This window comes from Solanum pennellii, chromosome 6, assembly GCF_001406875.1.
Source record: "Solanum pennellii chromosome 6, SPENNV200".
Classification (NCBI taxonomy): Eukaryota; Viridiplantae; Streptophyta; class Magnoliopsida; order Solanales; family Solanaceae; genus Solanum; species Solanum pennellii.
The window spans coordinates 36,026,456-36,049,249 of NC_028642.1; the positions used below are offsets into that span (position 1 = coordinate 36,026,456).

The 22,794-nt window shown below is 33.4% G+C and overlaps 1 long non-coding RNA gene across 1 annotated transcript; it reads left to right on the top strand.

Moving 5' to 3' along the window:
* Positions 1 to 2,486: 2,486 nt before the first annotated feature.
* On the top strand, positions 2,487 to 4,579 carry LOC114077540. The gene is made up of 3 exons (XR_003578839.1): positions 2,487 to 2,631; positions 4,377 to 4,435; positions 4,528 to 4,579. It is a non-coding gene; the product is annotated as an uncharacterized LOC114077540 (long non-coding RNA).
* Positions 4,580 to 22,794: the final 18,215 nt, after the last annotated feature.

The window sequence follows — 22,794 nt, forward strand, 5'->3', positions numbered from 1 at the left end:
TCCTAAGCCTAAATTAAATGAAGTAATGATAATAATGGTTTTTCAATAAAGTGAACTTAGCTTAGCACCGAATGAACATAGATGAGGGGTTCCCCTTTCCAATGTGGGAATGCTTGTTCACCATTGTCCTCACAAGGTGGATAACTACAGTCCCTCAATAGGCATAAAAAGGGTTTGCATATATTCCAATATGTTCAATAAACTATGCTTGCCCCAGAGTATCTAGCATGGTATCTCACTAAAAATATAAACATGTGTTAATGTTCTACATTTGCAAGGTAGAGCACCTTTCCTTGGTTTAAGGCTCTACAACACCAAATTCCATGTAGCACCCATGGTCATAGTGTCGGTTAAGGGAACAGTTTGCCTGAAGTAAAATGTACAATGGAAGTATGGACCCTAACTATGATAACCTAAGAGAAGTGGCTTAGTGTAAGTGAGGGTATGGGACTTTATGTATGCATTCCACAAATAGCTCGTGAACGAAGTTCTAGGAATGTGTGCTAATGTATATGTATATGTTTATGTCTTTATGCATGACATTGTAGTTTTGTCTACTTATTCATATGATATGCATGGTATGAGTCTATATGATGTGTTCTTACCTTATATGCATAATGTTGGTCTTATTGGCTATATAATGAAGGTCTTACTTGGTATGCATGTAGTTGACTATAGTATCATTGTTGGTGCATGTATACATTCTAATGCTTGTGGTTTCATAATAGGGTTACTAAATATGTGTGAGATTATAGCGCTTCACATTTACATTGCACTAGTAGAATTACACTGAGATTATGAGTAAGGTCTTATAAGAGTCTATGTAAAGTGAAGTTAGCAGATGTGAATATTGACTATGGTTCAATGTAATGGCATTGGGAGTCTTGACTAGAAAGATTCTTGGGATATGTTATACTATTATGAATGCATGTATTAAGTTAGGAATGTTGTCTGTATGAATACCTTGTGTCCTTAAGGTGATGCATTGCACCAAGTATCACTAGAAGGTTACTTGGGAGGTTGATGAGTCAAAGAAAATATGTTCACAGTTAAAGAAAGGAGTTCACTGCAAATGAAACATTCTTAATGTTAAATTGTGTTGACATGCATTAACTGCAATGTATGGTTTTATGTTGTGACCATTTAATTTGCCTAAATTAAGTATGGAAATGGTATAATGCTTATTGTATAATCTTTTATGATTTTTATTAAAAAAAGTCATGATGCATGGTTTTCAAAAGAGAATGTCCCTTCCAACTGTATGTTTTTGCATTGTTCCAATACTTAGTGCATTCTAGTACTAACACCATTCTTCTTTATCTTTTTACACAAAGTGTAAGTTATGAATGCTTAAAGGATGTCTCTAAGGTGAAGGACTTGCTATTTGATTCTCAATCTCAATGAAAGGGATCCTTAAGTTCAAATATTTCCTATGTTAAGTTTCTATAATGTCTTGTAATAGTTATTGTATGAATTTATGTTGAATGGGATGGGTCCCTATTATACTCTAATGATGTTGATTCTAATATGGAAAACAGACTTAGAGTCTTTAACTATGTACTATGATATTTTTTTTATAATGGAAGTGATGTTCTAGCATATTATGTGCTATAAAAAGATTTAAAAAATTTCACTAAATTTACCTATAAAAATGTGAGGAATGATAACTATGGGCTTGTATAAGACATCCAAGAGGTCAAGTGCTCCATGTTACTTCTAGTGGGTGCTCCTCGTTCGTGACAAACGTGGTATTAGAACTTGGGGTTTATGAAAGTGGTTTTAAGGTCCAAAGTCTAATATTGCCACGTCTAGTAGAGTCTCGATCATCAGTGGTGAGTCGCGACACATCTATGAGAGAGAGGATGTAGGATGATAGAGTTTCCTTTCTTTAGTATTCTCATGTTGTACCATATAAATTAATTCTATAAGACCTCCCTCTTATGTTTTCTTGTCCGGTGGTCTTTCAGATGTGATTGCTTGGATGAGATGGTATGTTTATGATTAAGGTGGAGAAAAGGTGAGTTTTGATAATTATCTTGGCATTGTGGTTACTTGATTATGTGTGAGTGTGAACCTTTATATATGTTGATGTGATGCTATTTATGGCTTTATATGTGATTAGGGTGAAATAACACACTATTTAAACATTTATATTATGATTTGGTTATAGCTCGTGCAAAAGTTGTTATACTTAAATTGAGCTTCTTTTTTGAATGGTATGTTGTTATATGATTTTTCATGATGATAGACTAATGTTATGATTTGATCTTGAAATGCGTTAAAGAAGTGTGATAGATAGCTAAAGCACTACATGAAAACTGCTTTTTAAAGATAAACATTTAGCAACAGTGTTACAGTCTCATCCACAAAAATGAACTAATAGGGATAATTTTTATTTCTGGTCCCAATATAGCGAAGAGTTCTGATCTAGTCCCTAACAGAAAACAAATCTCGTCACTATATCTGACAAATTAAAAGAAACAAAATAAAAGTACTTACCAACACCCCCACCCACTTTTAATAAAACCCGTATCCTCTCTATCATTTTTTTCTATGTGAAAGCTCGTAAATCCAAAATAATGGACTCTTTCATATTCTCTCTCAAGATCTGGAATCTCAATCAAAATCTATGTAAGGTGCCTGAAGATTCACAATTTGGCTGAAAAGATATATTTATTTGAACAAGTTTGTCTAGTTTCTTCGTCTTTTCTTATTATATATAAAACATGAAATTTTCAAAATTGATTTTACGTAATATTGATTTTATTGTGATGAGTACTATTACTTGGAGTATTGGGCATTGTTTGAGGAACGGTGGTTAGGGTAAGATATTGAAAAGGGCTTTGAGAGGAATGAGGATTAGGGCACGAAGCTATTTACTGTTAATTATTTATGGTAAGTGACCCTACTCAAAATTGAGATAACAAAACTTTCTATTTCTCTAGTATATTAAAAGTAATAAATTAGTTCATGTTAGTCTTGCACAATTATTTTGTAAATTTTTCCTTATATAGTAAAACATTAGACTGTTTAACAGGTAAAGTAGATATAAGAAAAATCGAAAGCATACATATGAATTATGATATTGATCTAAAGGGAAACTAGATATAAGAAAAATTGAAATCATACATATGAACTATGATATTGATCTGAAGAAGACCATTAGTCTTCTGGAAATTGCTTGGATAGGTGAGGTTAAGGTGCAGATATGACACTATGAGGTGAATTGGTTGAATTCAAACAATACGTAACGTTAGATTATAATTATGGTGTTGAAAACTATGTAACCAATGTAATGAAGTAAACACTTGTTAATTTGTATAATTCACTATTTGAAAAAATAATTAAGTAGACAATTTTTTATACTACTAATTTAACTATATGGAGTGTGTTGACGTAAAAAAAAAAGTACTTCATGAGAAAATGTTGATGAGTAATCTTGAGTTCTTTAGTTTATTAAATAATACTTGAATTTATGTATACATTTTGAGATTCTTGTGTTCTCTGTTGCATTTTCTCTTTAAGCATTGCAACTAGCTCAACAAACCATATAGCTAGAACTTTCTAAAAGTTGATAGAAAAAAAATCTAAAAAATATATATAGGTATTGACATGATTCCACAATTAGATTTGAATGATTAGTACATATATCAATGATATAATAAGAAAAGAGTGTTTTATATACTTTATGATCCACAACGAGATGAGAATGAGGCGTTTCAATGGCTTAAAATAGGTTCTACGAGCATTAACAAAAGAAGAATTTTTCTATTGGTCTTGATTGATTCTTATGTATAAATTTATTAGTTGAAGCTTCAACAGTAGTTGTTTGCTACGCTTTTTAACTAATGGTGTTATGTGATAGCTAGAATCTGTTATCACTACCTCATTGAAAAATATGTGTTTTGTTTTTGCTGCATCTTTTCTGTTAAAGTTTAAAGGATTCAGTTAACTATGGTGTTTAATATTTTATTTTCTTTCATTAGTGCTGGATGCATCTTCACTCTAGTAAAAGTGGATTGAAGAAATCCTAGATGATTAAATTTCTATAATGATCTTTGTTTCAATTAATCTAGTATCTCTTATTTTAACTATTCATTCTTGTAGCATCTTGCTTCTACTACATGACTTATATTATAGATGACCGGTTCCAAATGATGCAGTACTTCCATTTGAATGAGTTCACTCCTCTGATTCTATGGACATTGAAAAGTACTTTCTGAATTGTAAAATATATGTAACTTTAGCAATATAATTTGTCATGTAAACTTTAAATGTTTGTTTGAATAATAATTCAAGTAGTTGTTGGTCTATTTTTACAAGATATGTTGTTTTGTAATCATAATTTTAATTCTATCTGTTTTGTTTCCTTGAAGGCATAAGAACTTGCTTGATTTTAGCATTTCATAAGACCAAGACAAGTTCATCTTAAAGAGTATGGGTTCATATTAGAAATTATTTGTTTATCATTTATTCTTATCTATGGAAATTTAGTGGTTATAACTATTGGTTTTTCTGTTGTTTTAGAAAATTTATCGCATTTTTGGAACTTCTACAGAATTTTGAAAGAGATTCGAGGCAAGTACCTTCTTCAATGAGTTAATCTGAAATTTTTTACCTTACTGATTAGATTTTGTATGCATTGAGAAAATTATTGAGTTTTTTTGAAATAACATGAAATCACTATTTGGTCTTTTAAGATCGAAAGACAAGATAAAGTATACTTTGAGATCTTTTTAATATTTTCAGTAGCTACAACTACGACTTGCTTATATAATGTGGAAGATCATATATGAAGTTTAAACTTTCATTACAATGAGGTATCAAATAATCCACCTTACTGATTCTTTCAAGAGTTCCTCAAGTGCATTAAAACCTCTTGCTTCCTTTAAACTATAGAATATATTCAAAATATGATGCTTCCTCTTTTTCAGTAAGTTATATAGATCTATAAAAGTATGTGTTAATTCAATTCACAAGATTCAATAATTTTAGGATAGTGAATATGAGAAAAGATTAAGTAATTTGAACTCAAATTATTTTTGATTGAGGTCGTCAAAACTTGCATACTTTGAGGAATTGTTCAATATTCTTGAGTTAGATCACTGTAAAAACATAGTATAAAATATATTACTCCTTGTGTTGTGAAAATTGGACTTTTTTGTATGAGAACTTGACGGTAGCTCAACTAAAATTGCACATTATTCAGCCTATACATATTGTATAAGGTATCTAGGATAAATATGCATATGTATCATCTTGATTGTGAAAATTAGTTTCCTTTATTTTGAAATTAAACTGAGCACACATTGGCCATATTTTATGTCTTTGATCAATGCAGGTGCATTAATTTCATCAACACACTATTTTGACTATAATTGTAATAATAAAAAATATCACAATCCCATTATTTTCCTAGTGTAACAGAAGCTCATCTCTCTCCTCCAGCGACTTAACAAAAACCGACCTAGAATTACTCAAAACATCTTGTTAGCCGTGACATTTTTCTGACGTGGGAACTACTGGTGCTGGAACTCAAAAAATATTGCCTACTAAATAAACCAACAAGACATCTACATTTGTAATATTTTGTAAAGGATGATCGTTTTTTTGGTTGGTGAAGTAGTACCTAGAATGTGCATTTGATTCTTGCTAATAAATTTCTCATTACAATTTCAAAAATAAGAATTAGCTAGTCCTAATAATCCCACTAATCTGGTGGATCTTGTATGCAAGGACAGTTAAATGTGGTCCCTAAAAGTGTTTTTTAGGACTACATTTTTGCTACTAGGAAACAAAAATGCAGTCCCTAAAACAATCTTAGGGGACCAGTTTTATACAAGTCTTAGAAACAATTTAAGGAACAGTTTGTTCATTCCATCCTTAATGACTATTAGCGACGGTGGTTATAATAATGGGAAGGAGACCAGATTTGAAGGTTGATATGGACGTTTAAGGACTAGAATCTCACTTTTAGGGACCAACTATCCCTTCATTATTGACTATTTTTCGTGTAGTGAAGAATGTATGTTGCCTTGATATAGGTGTAAGTCTTCAAATGTTGCTTTTTATATGTAAAATGTATCATTGTTTCATTTGTATATGTTTGATGCTTCAGAGTTGCCTTATATGGATCGGAGTCTGTTGTATGGACTTGGTCCTAGGAATAAAGGTAGTGTGCTTATCTGGTGGGTGATGATGTAGGTTTGTTTAACGTAGAAGTTACCTTACCATTATATTGAATGAAAAAAAGAGGGTTTATGGATAAGTCTCTTTTATTGTTTTCCCCTAAATGTTTCATGATACTTGGTGTTTATGGTATAGTTGATACCTTATGTGATTGGGTAGTATGACCTAAATTGATTGATATGGATTTCCTTTGGGTGTTACGCCTAGAGGAATGATGATAGTTGAGTTAAGTTGCTCTTAATGGGTTTACTCTAAGTGGGGGATAGTGATGAGAGTAGTAAGGTTGTAGATATTTCTATCTTTCCCTTCTATTCTTGCTTGATATTTAAATTAAAGAGTTCCTAGTAGCGTGTTTATTATAGGAGTCTTGCTTTGGAGCATGACTTTCATGTTCTTCATATGTTATGTATGTTTTAGTTGGCAGTCTGTTAAACATGTTTTGAAAATTCTAAATTGCATGAATAAGGATTTTGATCAAATTCATGTTTTCTCATGTTAATTACGCATCTTGATGTGCTAGTTGTGCATTAGAATCCATGAAATAAGGTAAGAAACATGTTATATGTTACCCTTAGCATGTGGTACTTTAAGCCATCATTGATAAATTTCATCTCCTTAAAATTAAAAAAAAAATGAGTCTTTTGAAAAATTATGTGACTTTGTGTTGTTTGGAAATCATGAATGTAGGCTCACTTTTGAAAATGAAGGCATGTCTTTGTGTTTACCTTTAAATTGTACGATTTTCTCTAAATGATGCATGTTTACGAAAGCTAGGGTTATGATAGACATTGAATCTATGTTAAATGACTCCCTATTGTTTTAATGTGTGTAGTGTGATTTACCATTTGACTTCACTAGGAAGGAAGTATGAGCATGCTTTGGTTAAAAATTTATAGTTTCTATTTAAATGAATTGACCTTTGTGCGTTTCTTGGGTGTGAACTCATGAGACTTGTAAGTTTGTTGAGGTGGACGCCATTCCTCCCTGAACATAACTAAGCATGGTATGGTTGAGCATGAACCTCATGGCAGTATGCCTAACTAAAAAGAATCCATTGTTGATTTACTTGACTCATGTCTATGTGCTCTGAAGTATGAGTGCCTAATTGTTTCTTAAGTGATGTTGGATTTGCCTAAGTGTGGCTTGAATGTGGTTGCATAACAAGCTCTTAATGAACTGCAATACAAAGACCATGTTATGATTAGGAGAAGGATGTTCCTCCTATGAGCATAATAAAAGCCTATGTGTCACTCCTATGACCTTGAGAAGAGCCTATGTGTTTTGCTTGATTATGTTGAATTAAGGGATAAATGGATTGAAGTTTCTGTACCTTGTAATTTTTATGCATCGATTTCTATTTGATGATGTTATGAATGTTGTGAGCTGCTCTATGAGTCAATGATTTCCCTTTTGTGTTTAATGTGTTCCAGGTGTCATTCAAGGATGAATGTACCCAAGTGGGGGATATTGTAAGACCTCCAAAATCAATTAAGGTGTATAGATCCTCACATATATCATATAAGATTGTTAAAATGTTAATTTATTTTTTAAAGCATGTATGATTGATTTAAGACAGTTGGAATTAAAATGTCCAATAACATCGAAGACTTTCGAAAGTTATCCACTAGTCGTACTTTAGTGTGCCTAAAAAATTTTAATGTGTTGCGAGTGTTTTTTGATGCTCAAACTAGTATGGGAAGTCATTGGAATGTTAATGAATGTATTTATGTTGGAAACTTCCGGGTACGACTCCCCAAGGTCCACACAAAAGACCCTCAAAGAGTACCCAAAGTCTGCCTAGACACTGCCTTCACAGTGTCTACATACGACTGGCAAACGACGGCCAGTAGGTGTGTTGATGCCCCATAGATTCATGGGTGTCGTCCTAAACTTATAATAAGAGTCAACACAACCAATACGAAGCCTCAGACCCAAACGAAGGCCATCAGGACTGCCCGTCGATGGGCCTACGTGGCATAGGTTTCTGTCGTTGATGCAGCCAGCAACGAGCTGTCAGGCGAACTGTTTTATAAATGGGTGAATGAGAATTTCACCCCAAGTCCTGAACTGAACCTAGTTAGTTTATTTATCTATTATTGGGTATATGTATTCGGTTATTAATATCAAACACCCATTCCCAAATTAATTCATCAAATTAGACTTTCCAAAAAGAAACCTCTCTAGAAAGCTACATTGGAGATGAAGGTCAAGAACTGCTGGGAGCTTTGATTTCCAAGGATTCTTCATGAATATCTCTTGGTTATATCCTACAATAAGGTATGGTTATCATTTATGTTTAGATAATATTCCATCTAACGAGCTCTTTCCAATGGTTTTTTAATGAAAGTTCAGGATCAAACTTCCTAGTTTTCAATCTAGCCATGGGTTCTTTCTAAAATTGATTCAAAAGCATGTTCATGATGAATTGATGATAAGTTAATGAAATTAATATTAATATCAATCAATTTTACAATGAACCCATGTTCCCTCCAATTCTCAAATTACCCTATGTTATGTGCATGATGATCTTGATTATGTGTTAATTGAATTGTGATTCTAGTATGTTTAATTACTTAATTCTACTTCCAATTATGTATGTTGATGGTGAATTGTTTATGAGTGCTCCATGTGTATCAAACTTTGAGGATTCGAATGAGATTGACCTATGTTCTTCTTTCTTCTATTGATTATTTGTGTAGACCACTTGGTATGATCTTGATTCTATGGAAAATTGAAGCATGATTTCATTTAGGTTATGAAATATTTTAGCTACTTCTCTAATTTGAATTATTGAGGCATTATAAGTATTGATCGTTGATGATCAAAACAAGGGAGGTTTGGTAAGGTTATTCTATTCCTCTATTTATCTATGGTATTTCGTGTAGAATTGGCCTTGTATGGCATTGAGTGGTATGGTCCACCTATGGTGGCGGTATTTACCTTATTTTCAATGTATATATGATGTGATCATGACCTTAAAGACAATTGTATTGTGAAGGTGTGGAGGTGAGGATCACCAAATTTGAATCGTGCCTAGTCTACTACTATAGTTATGATCTAAGTTTACTGCTAATATAATAAGCATGTGAATGACTATGTTAGGGTTATGTTTAGGTTCTTCCATTAATGATGATTAATGACCACTGCCTATGTACTCTGATATGAATTTATGATTAGCTAAGGTTATGAGTCTTGAATGTAATGTGATGTTACCTTGTCTCCAATGCTAAATTATGACGTGTAGTCAATGCATGGATGTGAATTGTGGTTTTAAGAAGGTGGGTACCTCAACGTGAAGTTTATAGCAATTATGTGATCATGTTGACCAATGAACACACACTCAAACCTCATGCATGCTTCCATATAATATAAGTTCATGGTGTCTAATGAAAGGATCTTATGTGTCCCTTAACTAGGATGACTTGATAGTTGTACTAGTATGGACAAGGGTATGGGAATTTGTCTAGACATTTCACATATGTGCTTTGATAGGATAGTTTACATGTGTGTGATCTAAGAACATGAATGTTAATGCATGGGTATAACAAACAGTGAATCCATGGGTATTTGAACCCGAATATCTAGGAAAAAGTAGAATATTTGATGGAAGGATGAACATGTCTTATATGCTATAATGTCAAGTATATGAATATGTATAGTGTCTAAATGTGTTTATACGAAATTATTGCTCATATAGTTATACGTGTACTCTTTTGCATGAATGAATTGAAGTATGAGCTTATGTGATGTAAGGGTGTTTATGTCAAAGTTTTGCTCACACATATGTACACACACATACATGAAAACAACTACATTATGCATGTATGATGATCTAGTTAGTAGAGGGACCTTGAAAGGTTTTTTCAAGTGTACCCTAAGCTAGATGATTATTGAATATGCTATGTCCATGTGAAAGGACTTCTAACATGATTTAGGTTGATGAACTCGCATCTATGACCTATGAGCTAAGAATATGAGGGGTTAACTCTCCTAAGCCCACATAATGTAAAGTAATGGTAATAACGGATTTTCAATAAATGGAACTTAGCTTAGCGCCGAGTGAACTTAGGTGAGGGGTTTCCCTTCCCAATGTGGGAAGGCTTGTTCACCATTGTCCTTACTGATGGAAAACGAGAATGTGTCAATAATCATAAAGAGGGTTTCCACATATGCCTCCAAGTTTAATGAACTATGCTTGACCCATAGGATCTAGCAAGGTATCTGACCTAATATGCTAGCATTTGTTAATGTTCTTTTTTGTCTACATAGAGAACCTTCCCTTGGTGTAAGTCTCTACATCACAAAATTCCATCTAGTACCCATGGTTTTAGAGTCGGTTAACGCTATAGTTTCCCTAATGTAAAATGGATAATGGAAGTAAAGTAAGGACCCTAACTAGGATAACCTAAGATAAGTGGATTAGTGTATGCGAAGTTACCTATGCATTACACAAGTAGCTCTTGATGGGAATTTTAGGAAGGTGTTCTAATGTATATGCAAATGTTTATGTCTTTATGAATTAAATTATAGTCTTGTCTATTTTTTCTTATGCTAAGCATGGTATGTCTCCTAATGAGTCTATATGATGTGTTCTTACATTATATTCATAATTTTGGTCTTATTGACTATATAATAAAGGTCCTAGTTGGTATGCATGTAGTTGACTATAGTATCATAGTTGGTGCATAAACTACATGTTAAAGCTTGTGGTCTCATGATAGGGTTACTAAGCATGTGTGAGGCTATGAGGATTCACATGTACATTACACTAGTAGACATATATTTTTATTATGAATAATATCTTATAAGAGTCTATGTAAAGTGAAGTTAGCATATGTGAATATTCAATATGGTTCACTGTATGGCATTGGGAGTCTTGATTTAAAAGTGTCTTGTGATATGTTATACTTATATGAACACATGTGTTGAGTTAGGAAGGTTTTATTTAGATTACCTTGTGGCCATAAGGTAATCCATGCATCAAGTTTCGCTAGAAGATTATTTGGGAGGTTAATGAGTTAAAGAAAAGAAGTTCACTGTAAATGAAACATGCTTACTGTAAAGTGGTGAGTAATATGCCTTAAACGCAATATTTTGTTTTATGTAATGTTTTTACCATTGAACATGCCTAAATTAAGTATGTAAATCGTATAATTCTTATTATATCATGTTTTATTATGTTTTCACAAAAAAGCATCATGCATGGTTTTCAAAGGAAAATATCCATTCCAAATGCAATTTTTTGCATAGTTGCCATACTTAGTTCATTTTGTAATAACATTTTTCTTATTTACCTTTTACATAAAGTGTAGGTTATGGATGCTTAAAGGTTGTCTCTAAGGTTAAGGGCTTGATATGTGATCCCCATGCTCAATGAAAGGGATACTTAAGTTCAAGGATTTCGTATGTAAAGTTTCTATGAAGTCTTGAAATAGTTATTTATGAATTTATGTTTAATGGGTCGTGTCCCTATTATTCTCTAATGGTGTTGAGTCTAAAATAACAATGAGACTTAGAGTCTTTAACTATGTATTATGATATTTTATATATAATGAAAGTGATGTTCTAGCATATGATGTCCTATGAAAAGGTTTAAATTTTCCGCTATATTTATCTATGAAAATGAGATGAATGATAACTATTGGCTTGTATAAGACCTGCAAGAGGTCAAGTAAGCCATGTTACTTCTAGGGGGTTCTCCACGGTCATGACAACCTCTTCCAAGGAAATCATAAAGGAGCACTTCTTGGGAATAGTTGTATGTCATGCTACTTTAACATTACACTATATATGACTTGGTGGTTGTCTCGGAGAAGGGTTTTTATGTGAAGTCAAAAATGAAAGTATGTTTCTCTAGTGTCCTTGATGTTGAATGTTGACTTTTTACCCTGTGAAGTAAGCTCATCGCCTTTAGTCTTGAGGATAGCTTTTGTGTTTATTGAAGGGATTGTATGGGTGGTTTCTTCATGTCTTACCTTAGTGAGTCTTTGGATTACTTTTGATGGCGAAACGTCATGGAAAATGAGTTCACTCTACGTTGATATGAAAGTAGTTCATTGGAAGTAAATGAATGTAGTTCACTGTAAAGTGTAGTTTGGTGCTAAAATTATGGAAGTTTTACCTTATGTACTAAGTGATGATTTATATGTTGTTTTTGTACTATATTCATGAAGGTTTAACTTATATATCATGAATGCTTTATTTCAACTAAAATGTCCTGTTTTGCATGATTTCTTCATGATACGATACTTAGTACAATGTTTGTACTAATCCAATAATTTTCTATACTCTATAAGTATAGGTTGGAGGCAAGTGTAAGTCTATAAGGCAAACCTAAGGAAGTTGACTCTCTCAAGACTCGGTATGTCCTCATATATTGGAGAACATAGTTTATGTTTCTTTAGTTTCTTCTATGAAGACTTGTATAAGACTTATGATGTATTTCGTTTCAATGTAATGTGTGTCCTTAAGATATTTAAGATGTATATTTAAGTTGTCTTTTAACTATGAGACTTACTCCTTTGTATTCTATAAAAGATATTTCTTATTAATATTAATGTTGTGAAAAATTTTAATTTCGCACTACTTTTCATATTTTATATAATGAATGATAGTTAAGAGGCTAGTTCAAGACCTCTGAAGGGTCAAGTACGCCTTGTGATGACCTCAAGAGTGCTCCCATATTTTAGGGTGTACTCGCGGGTCATGAAAATGTCCTTCTCCTTTTCCCGAGTAGCTTCCTGAAGTAGACGATGCTTACATTGAACATTCAAGGACTTCATCTCTTTGTTACTCAGCTTATGCACATCACAAAAAAAGAATGGAAAACCTTTCCTCCTCATAATGATGAAGTTCATTTCTAACATAATTGAGTCCCATTTTATGATGTAATCCCCGTCACCATGATATATCTTCAACATGGACACATGAAATACCAAATAAACTCCTAAGAGGTTAGGAGGTAAAGCCAATGATTAACCCACTGTTGCTACGCATTCAAGAACCTCAAAGGGACCAATGTATCAAGGACTTACCTTGCCCTTGTGGCAATCCTTATCACCCCCTTCATTGGCAATACCTTAAGAAGAACATTCTAACAAGTCTGAAATGTCATTTTCTCTAACCTTATGGTCTGCATACTTCTTCTTTTTAGTCTAGGCTTTTAAAAGATTAGTTTGAATGCTCCTCACATTCTGTTTAGCATCTTTCACTAAACAATCCCCAAAGTTTCATATCTCAAGCATCGAATCATCGCATCGGTGATCTACATCCCCTCCCATACAGTGTTTAAAATTGTTTCATATCAATGTTAGAGTGATAACTATTATGATAAGAGAAATCATACGTAGGAAAGAATTTATTCCAATGTCAGTCACACATATCTTGAACATGTCTTATAACACTGAAATAGTTCTCTCTAACTGCATTTCCATCTATGGATGGAAAGCGGTACTAAAAGTGAGTTATGTGCCCGATTCATCATGTAATTTCCTCCAAAAGTTTTGTAAATAAACTTCCTAATGTGATCTAAGATGATAGAAAGCACACCCCATTCAATTTCACTATCTCTGTCACATACACCATAGCCAATTGTTTAGCAGTATAATCTATTCTTGAATAAAATGCGCTCACTTAGTCAAACTATCATCCACTATTTAAGTAGAATAAAACTTTCCAAAGTCTTGGTAACACCAATTACAAAAATCCATGGTTATCCTTTCCCACTTTCATTCTGAAATTGGAATTCTTTGATGCAAACCTGTAGACCTTTAATGTTCATACTTGACTTAATGGAAGTTTTGACAGTTAGCCACAAACTCTTCAAAATCATTTTTCATGCTCGGCCACCAATAAATTCACTTGAACCCTCATTATCATTGTCACAACCGAATGAAGTGAATATCGTGAACCATGTTATTCATTCAATAATTTCTAAATGAAGTCATAAACTGAGGAACAAAATTTCTTCCTTTAAATTTTAACAAACCTTACGCATCAAGAGTTGTTTATTGTGCCTTACGTATCACTGTCTTCTTCTTAAGTTAATTCAAAATTTCATCCTTAAATTGTATGGCTTTGATCACCTTAATGAATGTGGCCCTAAACTCAATTATAGCTAACACCCCACTTTATCTAAAATTTCCAACTACATGAACTTAGATTCCAAGATCACAATTTCTTCAGCCAAGGGTCCATAGTTACACTCAAGAAAGCTAAACTACCCATACTCACTGTTTTTTGACTCAAAGAGTCAGCCACTACATTAGCCTAACCCGAATGGTATTAAATGACTACATCAGAATCCTTGAGTTGCTCCATCAACCTTTATTGTATCATATATATATCCTTTTAGTAAACACATGTTGCAAGCTATGATGATAAGCAAATAACTTACACTTCACACCATAGAGGTAATATCACCAGAAAATACTGTCGGTGCCAACGACAAATCATACGTTAGATAATTATTCACATGCCTCTTCACTATCGTGATGCATACTCTATAACACTCTTATCGTGTATTAATAAATCACCCAAACTAGAATGTGAAGCATCACAATAAACTATAAAATCCTTACCTTGTTTGGTAGTGCTAGGATAGGTGTTGTGGTCAAGAGAGTCTTGAGCTTTTGGAAGCTATCCTCACATAATTAAGTCCATTCTAAGGGTACCTCCTTTTTTGTCATGCTTTTCTAGTTGGTGGTGATAGAAGAAAAGTTCTTCGAAAAATGATGATAGTAGCTAGCGAGCCCCACAAAGTTCCTATCTTTCGTCACATAGCTAGGTTGAACCCCATTTTTAACCGCCTCAAACCATTGGGGATCTACCCTTACCCATTATTTTTAACCTATATGCCCCAAAAATGCAACAGAATGCAACAAAAATATACAATTAGAAAATTTATCATACAACCTTTGTTTCCCAAGAAAACCAATAACAATATGACAATTTTCGACGTGCTCTTCCTCATTTTCCGAATAGTCCAAAATATTGTAAAAAACATTATGACAAATGAATAAAGAAATGTCTTGAACACTCCATTCATTAAAATGATAGAACCTTCAGGCATATTAGCCTACTCAAATGACATAACTAGAAACTCATAGTTCCCATAGCCGGTTCTAAATGTCATCTTGGGCACATCCTTAGGCCTAACCTTTAATTGATGTTAACAAAACATTACATCAATCTTACAAAACAGTGATGCACCTTCCAATTGGTCAAAAACATCATCAATTCGAGGCAAGGGGTGCTTGTTCTTAATGTGACCATATTTAATAGCAAGTAATCATTACATATCTCATACTACAACCATTTTTCTTAACAAGCAAAATAGGAGCACCCTACGGGGAAGAACTAGGACGAATAAATATTTCATAAAGAAGATCTTATTTCAACTTTAAGATCCAAATTTGAGCTTTAAGTTCTCTTAATTCCAAAATATCCATGTGATATGGACTGATAGAAAAAGGACGGGTACGAAGTTCTAAATTAACGTAGGAATCTGTATCTCTATCATAAAGCATACAAGGTAGATTTGTAGGAAACACTTTTTATCACCACCTGAATGGACTCAATAGGTGGAGACTAAACTTCAACATCCCAAATATGAGCCAAATACGCCCAAAAAAATTGCCCTGCCAGTTTCATAGCTCGATGGAGGATATGATATTAGCTTGCTTAGTCTTGTACACTACATTTCGAAATTTCTTCTAGTGTTACAAACATAGTATTACAATTAAGCACAAAATAATAGGGGGACAACGAAATTATGTCAAAAATGATGCCAAAGTCAGTCATACAAAAATAAACAAATCAGCCCAAGTCTAAAACCAAAAAATAAAATAGGACAATCAGGATAAACATGGGTGACTATACCAAACTTTCCAGCTATGATAGAATCATGAATAGGGGCATAAAGTATATTAAAAATCATAGCAAATGTTGAGGAAAAATCACAAGGTCACATATGAATATATAGGACTCGGATTACATAATGCATTAGCCATCCTGTCAAAGAGAAGTATAGTACTTTTGATCACTGCCTTAGAAACTTCTTCCTTATTGTTGCCCAATAAGGCGAAACAATGAGCCCTATCTTAAAGGCATAAGAATTCCTTACCTAGATGCATTGTACATCTACATGTATTACAATTTCACCTACCTATTCATCCTCACAAATTTCCTCCTTGGCCACCTTGTGGATGACCTCGCCCATTATAACAATTTCCGACAGGTACAACAACTCTTGTCTGCTATTACACTAAATCCATCATATGTGGGTGGACACTCTCTCGTCAAATAAAAGGGTTCTCAATAAATATAAAGAGTATAATGAAGAGATGACTTATTTCCTGTCGAAGGTGGGAATCCCTAGCAATCCTTAATAAAGTTAGAAGGTGGAGTTTAATACACTTAAATTACTTCTCCCTAAACAAGAATAAGCGATCATTATCAAGTAAAAAATACAACTAGTAGATTAGGATAGATCCAACGGTGAATATGGTTTACACTTAACTTACACCTACAATTATATCTTTTTACCCAAGGTATAACTAAAACAAATAAGTAAAAAATGGAGAGGGGGTGGGTTAGTTAAATAAAACTCCTTCAATTATGTGGTTATCAAGTGAACACTAGTAGACTTTGGTTTATATCAAGATAAGAGAGTAACTAGTGTATGTGTGTTCCCTATAAGTTCAAAATACAGTATTAGTGGTAATAAAAATCATTTCCTAGTGTATTACATGCAAAGTGATAAGTTAGGTGTCCTAAATCCTTGGTGTGGCATCTACAAAATTTCACCCCGCACCTTGGTCCGTCTACGTATGTATAATTTACTAACCTTTACCATTACATCATATTAGTGATCATAATTGATGCATCGATTAGTTATTACTTCTCACCAATTACACACACCTATTATATAGTATCACACTCTATCTATGTTAATAATTCTTTTCTTATTAACAAGCTACTTGGTCTAGTAGGTGCTACAAGGCGAGTTCTTATGCGTGTACTCGTTAAAAAGAATTCTAAGAGAATGAATTTTCAATACATGAAAAAACACTATTTAAGAATTGCTTAATTACTAGTTATACTTTTCTAATCCCTCATAATTTCCATAACCCTAGTTATCGATTTAGTTACCCATATTTGCAAGAATACAATTTATGTTTGTCAATGAAGAAATCATGAACTTCCATAATAATAACAATAAACCCAGAGTTACACTTGAATTTGAAACAGAATTTTCAAAACCAAATCCAGGAATAATTTATTTGCCAACGTTGCAAAAACTAAACAAAAAAATCGTTAAAAGAACAAGAATAGTAATAGCTAACCCCAAAAATATGTTTTTAATCCCTTATTTATAGAAAAGAAAATCCTTATGACAAAGGAATCTAAATAAGGAAATTGTTTTAAGGCACGTGTCTTTAGTCGAGGAGACAAACTAACGGGTTGTCGATCGATCAATGGCCCGTGGTTTGCTTTAGTCACTCAAGACATGGAAAAATAATTCATCCTTCGAATTGCATCCTTTTTTAATCAAACGATGGAACAACAACATAGTCCGTTGATCCATCTATAGTCCGTCGTTATCCTTCGTATCTCCATACTTAGAATATTCAAGTATCAGGTACAGGAACCCTCGTAGTATCAAACTAGGGTTCACAAGTACGGTTCATCACTGGATCGATGTTTCATCGAATCAAATTGTGGTTCCATATTTCATCATAATTCCCTGATTTCCTTAAATGCCTGGCTACTAATCTATGATCATGACGGAGAGTTGATTGCCTCCGTAGGTCTGTTTCTGTACTTTTTTAGTGGTCTTCTTCATTTTCTGCCTGAATATATTTCTTGTAAAACAAGACACAAAACTTGTTAAACCAATACAAAAAGGCTCTATACACACACAACTCTTAAGTAAATCGCATTATAAATACGGTGAACTCACGGTACATTAAAACTCTCAACTTAAAGTCATTATTTATCCTCAAGTAACACACCGTGACCCTAAACGACACCTGCATAGTACAAGGTACTTAAATCTCTAACAATCAGATGGCTTTCTATCCCGACTCTTTCTTCATTGAGTGTAGGCCTACGCCTTAGTTTCGACAAGTTAACTCATGACCCTAATTGACTATACAATAGACACTTCTACTATTTTACCTTTTACCAAGGTACCAATTTTCTCATAATGTAACTAGTGCCCTCACGTCAATAAAAATCCTCGATTTTCATACAGTGATTATGAATTTTGAGGTACAAGGATCTATTTCAACACTCATGCTCAAGAATGATTTCAAATACATTTAGTACTCCACTCCATAGGCTTGCCCTTATCTTCGCTACTTAGATTCATCATGCTAGACTAGAATATCACAGTAGGACTTTCTTGTCTTGTAATGTAGTCTCAGGTCTGGTGAGGTATATATGGGAACATTTAGTGACTATCAGCACACCTTGACATTACCTTTAAGCTTTCCGCCTCTCTTTATTGTTTTTGACCCCCTCTTTCTTTCTCTTCTATCCTTTTCTTTATTTCCCGTTACATGTGACTTTCACTTTTGTATCTTCTTCTTAGAAAACTCTTTTCTTTCTTTTTCAACTTTTCTTTCATTTTTTACTTTAGGTCACATCTTTCTCTTACTTACACTTTTCTTTTCAACATCAAACTCTTTTCACACTCATTTTTGGGTCTACTTGCATAATAGCCACTACGAGGTCATTTTTCTACATTAGCCACCGTCAACGTAGGCTTTTGGCCTAAGTCGAGGTGCGAATGTCACATGGAGAACAGGGGCTGATGTAACACTCCAAAAGTCTATGACTTGGTCTAGAGCCTCACTTGATAAACTAATAAAAAACATTGTTTCTAAGACAAAAATAATGTATTGAAACTAAGTAGGAAGTGTTAGAGTCAAAACATTATGAAATGACCATGACGTTTGGAGAATTGTTAAATGTGTACTAGTCTGCCTTGGCATAATTAATGGGGTTTAAGAGTCAGAATTTAGTGAAAATTGGTAAAAAGTTGTAAAATTTATATAAGAGGACCCTTCCATTTGACCCCAAAACTTCCATTGGGTTGTTTAGGGTTGAAACATCCGGGAACAAGTCCCAACGACCATCCTTTTTCCCTTCGATATGACCCTTCCATTTGACCAAAAATTGTAATTTTGAAAGTGTGCAAACATGAGCGAACCAACGAGCCATCATTTGGTCGACACTTCGTCAATGGCTTCGTCGGTTGATACACTATATATTTTTTAAAAAACCTAAAAATACCCTCTCTATAAAAAATGACTCCCTTGAAGGACGTCTATCATTGGGGCTATAGGGCGTCAACGAGGCTTCGTTGGTAGGGGGTCGACTTCCATGTATGTTTTTATTTATATTGGCTTAATTTGTAAGTTGGTTATTTAATAAAATAAGGGTAACTTGGTTGTTAATTGAGTTACTTGGGGGACTATATAATGACTAAACCTCATTTAGCTAACTGAACTAACCATAATTCACAAACGTAATTCTCTTAACCTTCTCCCTACTTTCTCTCCCTCTCTTTGAAGACTCCATTGAAGACCAAGCTTCAAGGTTCGCTAAGGATTCAATACGTAATATTTTCTCCATCAAACTCTAAGAAATCCTATGGTATGGAAGTTATTCACTCTTCGAATCTCTCCCAATAGGCTCTTCAAAATTTGTTTCCAAATGAAGTGTAAAAGTTGGGGTTTCTTACAATTTCATGATTGATCTTTCAAATTAATTTGATTTTTGTTTCCTTTGATTATAATTGATAGATTATTATTTCATATTGGTTAATTGTTGTTATTCATAGACTTTGACCTTGTTCTACTGAAGAATTCATGGTTGAACCCTTTTCCCCTAACCCTATGTTATGAATTGAGGTTGAATTGATTAGTGATGCTATAGTTAACATAATTCTTTTGTATATTACTACTATATGATGTTATTAAGTTATTTGGATGATGAATATTGTTAGATTGATGGTAAGATACTGAAGGAGGATTATGAAGGAAATGTGGTATGAATTTATGATCTTTACTTCTTTCCTTCAATGATGATGGTTTATACTTGATGATGATGTTCAATTGAAGTATGTTTATATTATTATACATCTTCAATATGTGAATTGTGAGATCATTTTGTGGTTATGATGATACATGGTTGAATGTGAATCATTTGTGCCTTACTATGATATAACTATAATGTGTTGATCTCACAAATGAAGGGTTGTTATGAAAGGAAATTCTCATTGGAAACCTTATAAATTGATGACATGATATACAATGGGTTAGTCTCCTATGGTCTATAATATTTTATGTTCATTAAGAATGACTTAAAGGCATTTCAAAAAGGGACTTTATCTTAGCACCGAGCGAACGAATTATGAGAGGTTTCCCCTCTCAATATTTGAAGGTAAGTTCACAATGGTTCTCATTAGATCGAGACGATGATGCGATTGTTAATAAAGAGATTTCAAGAATATCTGCTAGTTAATTAACACTCAATGTTTGAAGGTAAGTTCACAATGGTTCTCATTAGATCGAGACGATGATGCGATTGTTAATAAAGAGATTTCAAGAATATCTCCAAGTTAATTAACTATGTTTCCTCTAGAGGAATACTAGCTATTCAATATACCTATAATGATATGTTCATGTTTTAGTTCTACATTGGCAAGTAGAGAATCTTCTTTCGTTGTAAGGTTTCATGACACCTGCATCTATGATTAGATCACATGGTCTATTGTCGGTTAAGACAATTGTTCCTGAAAGTAAAATGAATGAATGATGTAATGAAGATGAAAACTAACTAGGATGACTCAAGGGGTTTTACTTAGTGTAGGTAGGGGTATAGGACTCTACTTATACATTGCAGAAGGTTATCTTAAGGGTGTTCCAGGTGGTTGTTCTTATGTTTTTAGGACATAAATTAAATGCATGTGTTGACTTTACATGTTCATGATCGATGAACATGTTATTGGTATAATTTGATATATATGATGATGACTACACATGATGTTATGTTATATTAAGAAAGACATTACTTATGATCTCTTTTATAGTTTACTTGATTAGGTGGGTATTGGGGGCTTCAATGAGCATTGAACTTGTAGGCTTGGGATAGGATTGTTGGTAAGGGTCTTGTATGTTATGATATTTTGATCTCTATTACATGAATTGTTGTTAAGACTTTATGTTGAAGGCATTCATGTTGATATGTTGATAATATCTATGTTGACTTGACATTATAATGATGTTGGTATTGTGTTGAGCATGGATTTTTCTTAAGTGAATCTATGATCATTGGCTTATATGTATTGTTGATTGCACATAAAGGCTTTTAAAAGTTACTAAACATTATTTTGAACAAATTGTCCTTTTAAGCACGATTTAAATAGTTTTATGTGCATATGTGTCACTACTTAGTACATGTGGTTTGTACTAACCTATATTCTTTCCTTTTTCCCCAAAATGTAGGTTCGGGCCATTGAAGTATATGAGGTCACTTTGCAAGAGGACTTGTACATTTTTCTCAAGTTATTGGTAGGTCCTCAGTGTTCGGGGATGTTGCCATTTCTTTCTTTTATATATGTTGTTGTTATATCTAACGACACTTATTAATTCCTTTTTCTTTGACACTATTGTTGTAAGCCTATTTTTGTCTAATTGTATAGAAGTATGGGCTATGAACAAATGTTAGAATACTCTTTAGATTGTTTAACGTGAGACAATGTTATTAGACTATTTTCTATGTTTTTGTTATGTTTTTAAAAATAAAAGCCTATGTATGCTCTATAAGCTAGGAGTCTATGTAAACTACATAATTGATATATGAGAGGTCAATGTATACCTCACTATATAAAAAAATTTACTTTTCCGCATTATTTACCTATGATATGTTATGATGAATGTTAAGGGCTAGTCTAAGTCCTATCAAAGGACGAAAATTTCGATAACGTCTAAGGGTTTGCTCCCAAATCGTAACATATTTGTTATCAATGTAGAGTGTTGTTTATGGGTGTGAAGGGCGCCACACTTATGAATGTCAAGCTACGTGATGCTTAGGAATTATTTACTATTTTGTAATCATGAAAGTCATGCCTCAAGAGTGGTAACTCGGTATGTCCCTTGTACTTCTAATCCTTTTCTTGTGGATTTAGGAGATGACTACGAGAAGGGTAGCCGAAAGAAGAGTTAAAGAAGAATTGGATAATGCCGGAGCTCCTCCCCAAGAGAACCAAGATCCTAAAAAAGGCAATCAAGTTTATCTGCAAGGCCAAGCTTAGGTCATTCCTCAACCTATGCAGGATGGAGATATAAGGTCAGCTTTACTATGTTTGGCTCAACCTATGACTACCCAAGGCCAAGAGGTAGCTACTCAATCTCAAGACATTACGGCTCAAGCAAACATGGAAATTGGACACCATGTTAATCAAAATGATAGCAACATAGATTTTCCCTTGAGGAGTTCACAAAGATAAACCCTCTGATGTTCTTTGGGTCTAAGGTAAATGAGGAACCCCAACAAATTCTTGATGAGGTCTAAAAGATACTATACACTATGGGA